The 10,743-nt window shown below is 41.0% G+C and overlaps 1 protein-coding gene across 1 annotated transcript in view; it reads left to right on the top strand.

The window, feature by feature from the left end:
* Window positions 1–604: 604 nt before the first annotated feature.
* The window catches only part of PTPRF (protein tyrosine phosphatase, receptor type, F), a 289,331-nt gene continuing 279,192 nt past the window's right edge, over window positions 605–10,743 (top strand). Inside the window, exon 1 of the mRNA XM_009077131.1 lies at window positions 605–692. The gene's annotated coding sequence lies outside the window, so the exon portion shown is untranslated. The remainder of the gene's footprint in view (window positions 693–10,743) is intronic.

The raw sequence follows: 10,743 nt of genomic DNA, 5'->3' as shown, positions 1-10,743 counted from the left end.
GAGTCCAGGAACTTGCTTGGTTTGGGTGGGCAAATGAGCCCTGACAGGGAGATGGTGTAATTCATTTTTTATCGTCAGGGAAATAAACTTCAGGGATAGGGAAAAGCTGTTTAAGCTGCTGGATCAATGTTGGCATGAAAACAAATGGATAAAAGCTGTTCAGGAATAAATGTTAGGCTGGGAGAAGTTTTTTAACTACTGGAGGAGCTCAGCTGTGCAGTGAGTATTGGATACAGAGGCTGAGGGGGGGGGAGCACTGTCAGTGTGTGTGGGATCATCGCTGTGATTGGGGTTCTAGGACATGGTACTTCTCATGGAGGGCCTGAGCTAGTGATCCATAAAGGAAATACCCTTCCCACTTGCATCTGGTTTTGGGTTATTGTGACCGTGTTGTGTCCAAGGAGGAAGGGCAAATTGTCCCTTGTTGTCATGCTTTTAAAAGTGTCTGTGTGGGAATATGTGCTGAACTGAACTACTGCTTCCCCGGGGTGGAGAATTCATGTCATTAAGTGAAGTTTTAACCATTGCTTTACATTTAATCTGTGAATGTCTCTGCTGTTACGATCACTTATGACACTTATTCTTATGTTGTTGTTTCGTTTTTCCCCTAGGAATTTTTATGGCCTCTGTCACAGTGGTGTCTCAGTGTCTCCCAGGCATTTATGGATTTATTCTGAGAACGTTCCCGTGAGGTAGGGTAACATTATCACCTTTGTTTTACAGACTGGGAACTGAGGCAGGAGACAAAGGTTACAGGAGTCTGTAGCACAGCCAGCAAATGCTGATTGCCAGTAACTTCTTTATTGTCCTAATCCCAAGCCCAGCTGCCTGTATTTGGCTTTTTTCTTTATTTCCTTTTTTTTTTTTTTCCCCCAGTTTTTTCCCCTTTCCTCTGGCCTGAGTTTTAATAGTGACAATCTGCAAGGAGCTGGGAGGACCTGTGGAAAATATGATTAGGGTTACTGGTGTCCTTTTTTTAACATTGTTACTTATGAGTTGAAATGCCTTTCTAAAAATATCAGGAGATCTGTTTATGTTAAATGATTAACATGTTTAGACTTCCACAGATAAGCTGTCATGCCTTTTTGAGTCAGTAACTCCTTTATCCTACCTGTCTAGGCTTGTGGCTGTTGAATTCTTACCCTGCCTAAGCTAATGCCATCCCAATCACCTAAAGCAATGCCAAGAATTTCATCATCCATGCTAAGATCTGATTCATGTCAAGACAGGTGTAAAGTTTCTCAAGCACACTTACGTATAATTACTGTTTAACTTTATTTTTCGAAGATCTTTCCAAGCCAGCTAAAATGTACAACTTTGAGCTCCCAGATTCTCCCATAAATTGGATTTCAGTGCCTGATTAGTGATGCTGATCCCTTTCAAAAGTATTGCAAAGTTCCTGATACATGTGCACACTGATTTACAATTTAAATCATAAAATCAGATATCATGAGTAACAGCTTGAAAAATGTCTCTTTTCTTTTCTTTTTTTTTTTTTTCCTTCAAGTAAGGAATTTTTTAAGTTAGGTCTCCTTTGTGCTCTTCTTTTCCTTCAAGTTGATATTTGAAGTGTTACTTTTGCTACTTATGGGATTTTTAGAGCTACAGCAATGTTATAAGTTAGGAATACACCAGCAGGCTCTGACAAACATTTTTATTGTATATTAAAATTATCAACATTATTAAAATTATAACATTGCAAAGAAATGTTTAATGCTGACATTCTAATTTTGCAATCTGTAAAATACACACATTAGATCACATTTATGCTCTTTATTAATGTATATTACATGTCCTTGTGTCCTCAAGAATGAAGCCTTAATGACTCATGAACTGTCTCAAAGTGCACTAAATAAGATTAAAGAGCTGGCCAGTGACCTTAACAGTCAATTAGACTATGCATTACGCAGCCCAGTATTTGTGGAGTGTGGAAGAGTAGCAAAAACTCATTAGCTAAGATGCTGATGCTTGAAACAAACAAGATTTCTCTGAAACCAGGAACTGGTCTTGTTGCTTAGTGGCGTTTTAGCATGGACAGTAGGTATGTCTTTGTGTATGTGTGTTTGAAAGTAGTGCTGATGTGATCCTGGGGAGTGGAGGAAGCCTGTCTAGTGGACTTCTGGGCACAAAGCCTTGTGAAATAGATCCTGCTAGCCTATGGAGCTGTGGCAGGTGCAGTAGGAGGTGGTGCTTGGGTTTTGGAATGGTAGACAACTGGACAGGTTGTGCAGAGACAGCATGAATGGTAGAACTGCTTTAAGAAACCTCATGTTTCACAGAAGCAGCAGGGCAGGGAAGGATGTATTGGCATGGCATATGGCATGTTGGGTTTTCCTTGGCCAGGGTTGGCAAGATTGCATTTGGGTGCAGACAGGGATGTGAGTAGGAAGGCTCTGGGCTGCTGTGCCCACTGAAGAACAGAGTTTGAACACTGCATCCCCTTCTCCCACAACTCAAGAGATAGAAGATGAATGGGTGCTGAGTACACAGAGGTGCAGGTGGATTAGATCCTTTGTTCCCCACCAGCTCCTGCACTCCTTGCAGGCTCACCTGTTCCATGGAGTTGTCAGCATGAAACCAGGCTGGCAGTGGGCAGCAGGGCTGAGTGCATCCTAGGGATGGGCTGACTTGATGAGGTGCAAACCTGGACAGTACTTGAATCATGGTAGCATCTGTCATCTTTAGGGTGACATTTCTTAGCTAATCATCTGCATTTTGTTTTATATTGTGTTTGGAAGCATCTTAGAGCAGTTTTAGGCTGGAGACAGCCTCCTCTCTGGGAGGGCACTATGGGGTGACAGAACTGAACCAAGAGCAGTGACATTACACAGGAGCTGAGGTGGCAGCTTGGCCATGCTGCTCCTCAGCAAAACAGCAGTCCTTGAGGGCTTCTCAGTTTTATAGTGCTTCTTTTCTGGTATGTGCAGTTATGAATGCTTTCAGCTGACCCTGAGAAGATCTTCTGTCATTCTTAAAGTAAACTCAGGTTTTAGGAAATAAAAGATGACAGACTCAGTCCATAAAAATGTGGCTGAGAGTACCGTTTGAGTGGCATGCACTAACATCTTTTAAAGTAAATCAACTTTTTTTGAACATAAATTGGGCAGAATCTCCCTGATCTAGGTCATAGTTTATCTGTAGGGTTTTCTTTTAAAATAATTTACTTAATAAAGTCCATCTTTTTGGGGGGAGGGGGAAGAGAAGCCTGAGAAAAAAGCGTACTCCTGCTGTTAAATGAATGGGAGAAGGAAGAAAAGGAAGCCTTTTCAATCACATCAGGCTGGATCTGAAGCATCAAGGAATGATGTTACAGGAGAACCCCCTGAAGATAAACTGTAACCTAGATTAGCAGAATACAGATTAAGTTTTCAGGAGTTTGGAGACTGCAGTGCATCCTGAAGCAATCTTTTGTCATTCATTTAAACTAAAATTGTTGTATGGTTGCACTTTCAGGGATATTCAAAAATACCTAAAGTATACATTTGAATGTTACAGTCCTGAAGTTAATAAATTTACTGAAGTGAATCCTGCTTGAAAAGATGGAAAGAAAAACAAAGTGAAGATTTTTCATTTGGTCTGGTTATTGCTAGGGAAATGCTATATACCTATGTGACCATGGTTTGGGGGATTTTTGTACAAGCAGCATTACCACTGGAATTGTAGCTAAAATGAGACTTCTACACAATTAGTTTTATTCATTCTGACTTTAAAGTATAAAACAATTGTCACTGGGTCACACTGTCCTCTCATAATGCTTTAAACATTTTTATTCTTCAATTTGTTTACAATTTGGAGCATTTGTTGTGATACCATGTTCTAATTTAAGTGTGTTTGTTGAAATAGAGTGTATGTATTTCTACAAATGTTGGCACAAAGCTTATGGGATTCAAAGTGATTTGATTGTGTGTTAATGCTACATTGGCCGGAACATATTAGTGCTTAACGCAAAACAGGGAGTTACCCGTTACTTTTCACTGTGGTCTGGTGAACATTATTTTTTGGCTGTACTTAAATGACAGGCTCAAAAGGGCATTGGCAGAATTTGTTGGCATAGCTCAGCCATCTTTATGTATAGCTATATGTATTTTTTTTGGACTTGAAGAGTATTTGCAAGTCCTTTTATCTGACAAATAAGTGGATTGCTTTAATATATTGGAGCCCAAAGGGCACGACTGCTGGCCATTTACCTGGCTTCACATGGTGTGTTGGGGAATGTGTGTGGAGAGGGAAGGGTGGAGTTTAAAGCTCCAAATTCAGGCTTGTAAAATTCCCTTCTGCTTTGAAGGTGTTTGCTTTAGCTGTCTACAGGGATATATGTTTTCAAGTTTATTTATGAAAAAGAAGCTGGAGATGTTACAAGATTTATCCATATTTGCAAAATCAAACGTGAGCTTTTAGCCCTCTGGTCTTTTTCATTTCCTTTTCTATTATATGATCAGTATATTGGTAGGTTGCTTTTGTGTTGTCACTTTGCCTATTTAATTAATTTAGCTATCCGAGGGTTATGCAATAGAGGTAGAATCACCATAACTGGCAACATAACCTTGTCATCCCACGGAGTCAGCACTTGCTCACGCTCTGGCGCAATGGCTTTGAATAGCTGCCACCCCGTGTGTGTGTTTCTTAAACTCAAGACAAGTGCTGAACTCATTAAAAATACATGCTATATAAGTTAATGTGCATAAGGAGTTTTGGTACTGAGATCTCCTTTGAGGCTACGTTTAATTAACTTGGTTTCGTTCTATCTACTATCAGCATAGGCTTGGCTGAAACCAGCCAGTATTGGTTAGACTTCAGGTTTGAAGTAAAGCCCAGCGGGGTGGCGGATTATAAAACATGCAGTTGTGACTGTGCTGGGGTTCCTGGTGTCTGTGCCAGCTCCTGGGGCTGTGCTGGGCACGAGCACCAGCTGTGCTGTCCTGGGGCAGAGTGCCTCACCAAGCGGATACGCATCCAGTCATACTCCCGGGCAAAACTCTGGATTTCTAAAGAGGCCTGAAATAATGAGGTTTGCCGAGCTGTGACTGAACAATTGCATGACACCAAACTCGTTTGACTAAAATAGAGTCTGAATTTTTCCACTAGTGGAATAAGGAACAGCAGCAGAGGCTACCAGTATTTCACTGTTCTCTCTGTTCGTACCTGTCTTTCTTCATGATTAATTCAAGGATGATATTCAAGAATTCTGCTAATTATGGTCTGTTTTTCAGGGGAGGCAGGCAGTGAGACAGGGATTACTGACAGTGGCATTTGTAGTAAGGACAAGTACCAGCAATACATGGATTGGAAATACAGGGTGGGTTTTTTGGACTGACAGTCTTGGAAATCAAGCTTTGTTATTATGTCCAGTAAAGCAGGTTTCACTGAAAGCTGATTTGTAGTGTTTTGTGAGAGAAGGTTTTCAGTGTATCACTCTGAAAGAAAATACAGATCCATATTCAAGAGTAGGCTGCTGAATTTTGTGTAACTTGAGGAATGCATGGATTTGTTGCATTTTCATCACAGCTAGCAAAAGAAAACAATTTTCCCCCTTCTTTTGACTAGTACTAGGGTTTTAGTCTTGCAAAAGGATTTTCTAGGTAGAAACATCAGGTAAAATTGATTCTGGATTTATACACTGAGGGGGCTGGGAACCACCACCCTGCAGTTTTTGAGTGTTCATCATTTCCTGAAAATTGGACCTTTAAAATATTTTAGATTGGGTACACTAGAAATTGAAGCATTCAAATCACTAACTGCTTCTGAGAATGGCAGCCAGAATCTCCATTAACATTGCATCTTCTGCCTAGGGGATCACAGAGCAGGGGCTTGATGTGTCTTTGAGGATGGAAATGAAGCAGTTTAAGAAGTTACTGTGCTTCAGCTGAGATGTGGTAACAGCACACAACCATGTCTAGCTCATTTTGCTGAAAAACAAAATAGAAATCACAGAGGATGATCTAAGGCTGTCTGTTTTGCTTTGCATAGAGACAGACTAGCAATACTCCTGTAATATCTTACCATGTCTCAGCTAAGATGGTAATTTCCAGTTGATGAAAGGCAAATTATAGCTAGAACAGGTGGATGCATAAAATCATATTGTGCTTTGAGATACCTGTCAGTGTTCACGGAGGAGTGAGACTTGCTGTGCTGGTTTGGACCAGTGGTCAGTCTAATTTGGTACCCTACCCTGACAATGATCAGTGCTAGATAATTGAGGCAGTCTACAGGAACTCATGCATTTGATTATCCAATTTTGTATCTGCTAGGGAAGTGTTGGCTTTTTTAAAATTTATTTTAAATTTATCAAACCAAAACAGGCTTGTTTAGTCACTGAAAGAGTCTCATCTAAAATGCAGTTAAAATTTCTCTTTAAATCTTCCTTTGCAGACAAGGAGTTTATTGACATTAGTGTTTTCCCTTCAGACATCTCAGCTGAGGATTGGTCTAAGCCATATGCAGTCCTTAATTTGGCTTAGACCAATCTTTATGAATGTTCTTCTGCATCTCCAAAAAGCCAGAGTCATGGTACATGAGTAGTCTGGAGTTGATTTTTTGCTAACATTATAGCTGAAAGATAAAATACTAAATGGGTATCATGTAGTTATTGTATTGCTTGAGCGTGTCTTCACATTAATTAAAATTAATTTAAACAAGATGATAGGAGTAAAGTGCAGAGTAGAAAAAGGATAGATCAGAAAAAGGAGATAAGATAGGTGTATTGAAATAGGCAGAGCCTGATGAAATTTGCCCTAGGGTACATCAGCAACTAGCCAAGCAACCTTTGAACCAGTTACAATTATCTTTCAGAAATTGGGAAGGGCAAGAGACGTCCTGGAGGACCAAAAAGGGCAAAGATATTACCTCTGTTTGAAAAAGGGAGATCCAGGGGATTACAGACTAGTTAGTCTAACTGCAGTGCTTAGAGAATTGGAACAAAATTTTTAATCAGTTTTCAGGAATATGGGGGATATAAGATAAGGACTGAGAAGGGGAACAGTACCTGTGATGCTACTTTGACTTCAGTAACTTCTGACATAACCTCTTGTGGCATTTCTGTGGAATAGGAAACTATATGTATTTCATTATATGGTAAACAAATAACTGTTTAAGGACAGTTTGAAGAGTAGTTACCTATAACATGCTGTGAAAATCAGGGGAAGAAAGGAGATGGCACGAGGAATTGTATGAATACACCCTTGTTTGTCTTGGGCTGAGCTTTATTTGCTGTTCTCTTTACTGGTGTGGACAAGAGAATACTAACTAAATCTGCAAGTAAGACCGAAGTGAGAGGGTCTCAAGCACTGTGAAGCATAGTTTAGAATAAAATGGCTACAGTAGATTGGAAAAGATCGGAAATCTGCAGCATATAACTTAATGAGTTGAAATGAGGAAATACAAAGTGGTGAGGATGTCACTAGGCTGCAGAGCTGTGGAAGAACACTTTGGGACGTGTGCTGGATCACCACCTATACACAAGCTGACAGTTGCAGAGAGGACAACCTCCATCTGGAGTGTATGCAGAGGACTGTAATTAAAGGTAATGGTTCTGCTGCTGTCAGTGCTGCTGGGGCTTCAGGTGTGGTGCTGTGTCCAGCTGCAAGGATGGTACATCAGGGGGTGTGGGTTGGCTGAGGGCATCCCACTAGGATGCATTTGGACTAGGGACATGCAGAGGTCCCTTTCCACCTGCTTTATTCTGAGTTTTAGTAAACTACTCTTATCCTGCTTATCTTTAGAGGATGAAATTTTTGAATGATAAGTGTCTCAGGTGAGTGGCAGTGCTCCTCCTGGAAATATTTATCAGTGGTTCAGAAGGGCCAGGTATTACTGGGAGTGCTTCCCTTTGAGTAGTGTCTCTTAACAACATAAAAACGTTTGTTTTCTGAATCAGGCTTCAAGAGGAAACAGTGTAATCAAATGTTTAAATTTCTCCAGTGCTTCAGCATTTTCTTTGTTAGAAGCACCAGCGTGTTTTCTAGGACACAGGTGTTTAAATTCATAGCCTTTAAGAAACCTTTGCATCAAGCACGTGGATCAGATGGGGTGATCGAAAGAGATTGTTGCCTTCTAATATAATAAACATGTATCTAATCAGGGAAGCTGATTATTTCCCATCACAATAAATAGAAAACATGTGATCCGTGATGTCAGCATCTATTTTTTCTTAGTGTTTTGCAAAAGTAATAGCTATGAGCTCGTAATAGTGATATGTAATCTCTAACATGCAGTGGTTAAATATTAATACACATTGGCTGTGTTTAAAGATTAAGAATGGCTCATAGGTAATGCAATGTTAACTCTCTCCTAAGCACCATCAAGTTTTGTAAGGTGACTTCTGTAAGGGGAGTGTGTTGTCACTGGTGGTCTGTTGCGTGAACCGTAGCAAGAATTCAGTGCAATTATTTTTCCGAGTTAGAATATTGAGAAATTGACACTAAGGTTTCTGTTGAGGTCTGATTTAATCACTTAAAACCATAGCCAGCCTGCTTGACAGGTGACCACATAAAGCATTTCCAAAGGCTAATGATCTGTCGTGCTCATCTGTCCCATCTCCTTAATGGCACTGGTGGGGTTTTCATTGCTTTGTTTTGCATTTGAAGTGGTGCCGTACAGCTGACAAGGCCACCTTGTTCAGAGGTGCAGCAGTCGAGGAGTTATTTCCTGTGATTGCTGTGACGGTGTCGAGGGTTTTTTCCATGTGATAGCTGTGACAGTGTCTAGGGTCGTGTAGTTACAAAAGTTGCCCCATCACCTCTGTTGGGACGGTCTCTCGGGGCACTTGCACAGTGGAACAGAGACTTTAGGCCATATGTGTAATCTTGGTTAATTGTGTTAGGTATTTGTTCTTCTTGTTTAATGTTTGTCAAAGTCTTGTAAATGAAGTTGCTACAGTGTGAAATTTTATGGTGTCCGAGTTTGAAATGATCCTGCTTATCTTGTTGACTTTCTTCCAAGCTGTTCCTTGTGGTGGTTCCGCTTTCAGGCTAACATGCAGGAGTGGCAAGCGGGGCTTTCTCCTGAGTTTTACTTGATAGTCATTAACTCCAGATGGCAAACACGATTTTATGCTGTTGTAAAAGGTGTTTTGTTCTAAAGGAGTTCTGTTACACATGCAATGGGGCTGAGGTTTTTGGAAATTTCAATTTATCTGCTTATCTTAGGAGCACCAATTATCGTCGTTGCGGGGGTGGAGACCCTGACTGATGAGGCACACAGTGAAGAAGGGGCTGATACAATGTATGCTACAGATATTATGACAAGAACGTCATATTTTTTTCTGGATAGTAGAATGACTGATTGGCTCTAGACACTCCTGACACTGCCTGACAAAAAGGGTTATTTTATCTGAAAACAGTGAAGTTACAGATGAGAGAGCTCCTGAAAAACATCACTCACTTTTACTAGTGACATCCATCACTTCCTAATTATGGGTGCTTTCAGGTGAAGAAACAAGTTTGTTTACAATGCTCCTCTGGAGGTCTTGTCCCTTTGGCAGCAGCATAGGGTTAAAGTTGGCCCTCTATTTAGGGACAGAGGGACCTGTGGGTTAAATCATTGCACATTGGCATCTGTACATGTTAGATGGGTATTCTGCTCTTACAGGAATGGCAATGGCCAGCAGTTATGGAGAATGAGTAATTCTTTGTGTCTTAACCACCTACTTTGAAGCACAGAAGATCTGTTAAACTTATTTCTTTGGAATTTGAGAGTTTTCAGTGTCCTTTCAAAAGGTGAATCAGATCAAAGCAAGTCACAAGTGAAGAGAGAAACTTGTGATCCCTGTTCAGAAATAGGAGAGTCTCTGAATCTCAGTTTTTCAATGCAGTTTATTTTGGTGGCAAGAGCAAGACTCTCCTTGATGGTCCAGGAGCTCTCACCCCTCTGGATATTCCTGGAGCTGCCTTGGCCATGACAACTTCTTCCCCAGCCCCTACTGGCTGCAGACTCCTGCTGCCCCCAAGCATGGGATAGGGTAGGGTCTTCCTGCACCTCCTGGGCTGGCCGGTAGCATGTGGCATTGCTGCCTGTGGGGCTAGAGTCACTGCCAAGACCTAGACCCAAGTGGGATTTTTCCAAAATGCTGAATTGCCCTGAACTTTTCCCACTAAATTTGTGGGTCCTTTAGACTTTTTCAGAAATTCATCTGCATGTTTTGAAAAGCCATATGCATTTTCAATGCAGTCCCTAGCACTGCCTATAGACGTGGTGTTGTTTCCAAACCCTCTGCTGCATTCTGGCATCTGAGCAGACCCTGGCAGCTGCATCCATTATACAATGGCCTAGTTGACCAGAAATCATATCCAATGGGCACCTTTTGCGTAACTGTGTCTCAGACTCCTGTGTGCTTCAGCCCACCTTGTCTGCAGGGCTCGGTTTTTCAGCTTGGCTCTTAAGGAATTTATTTTCCTGTGCCATACTAAATGATTTTCTTCTCGTAGTCTTACAGCAAGAGCAAGGCAGGAGATTTACTATGTCTATGTGCTTCTCTTTACATATGGATAAAAATAGTAGTTGGTTGAAGTAATGTTTGTTTTTTATGTATAGATGGGCCCTGTGCTCCACCCATGAGTGTGCCTCTGCTTACATTTCTTTGTATTTACTTTGTGTGGCCTGTGGATCAGACCACAGGTATGGAGACGCTGAGGATACCGTAGCGATATGGTCAGCATAGGTGTCTGTGTGTGTGGTGTGGCCAGGGAGGAATAAATGAGCATTTTCAAAATTGTTGTTTAATTTTAGTGCCTCTGCAGATGGCAAAGT

This window comes from Acanthisitta chloris, unplaced genomic scaffold, assembly GCF_000695815.1.
Source record: "Acanthisitta chloris isolate BGI_N310 unplaced genomic scaffold, ASM69581v1 scaffold18366, whole genome shotgun sequence".
Taxonomy (NCBI): Eukaryota; Metazoa; Chordata; class Aves; order Passeriformes; family Acanthisittidae; genus Acanthisitta; species Acanthisitta chloris.
The sequence above is the reverse complement of the archived record's forward strand: the minus strand, read 5'-3'. Positions and strand labels throughout refer to the sequence as shown.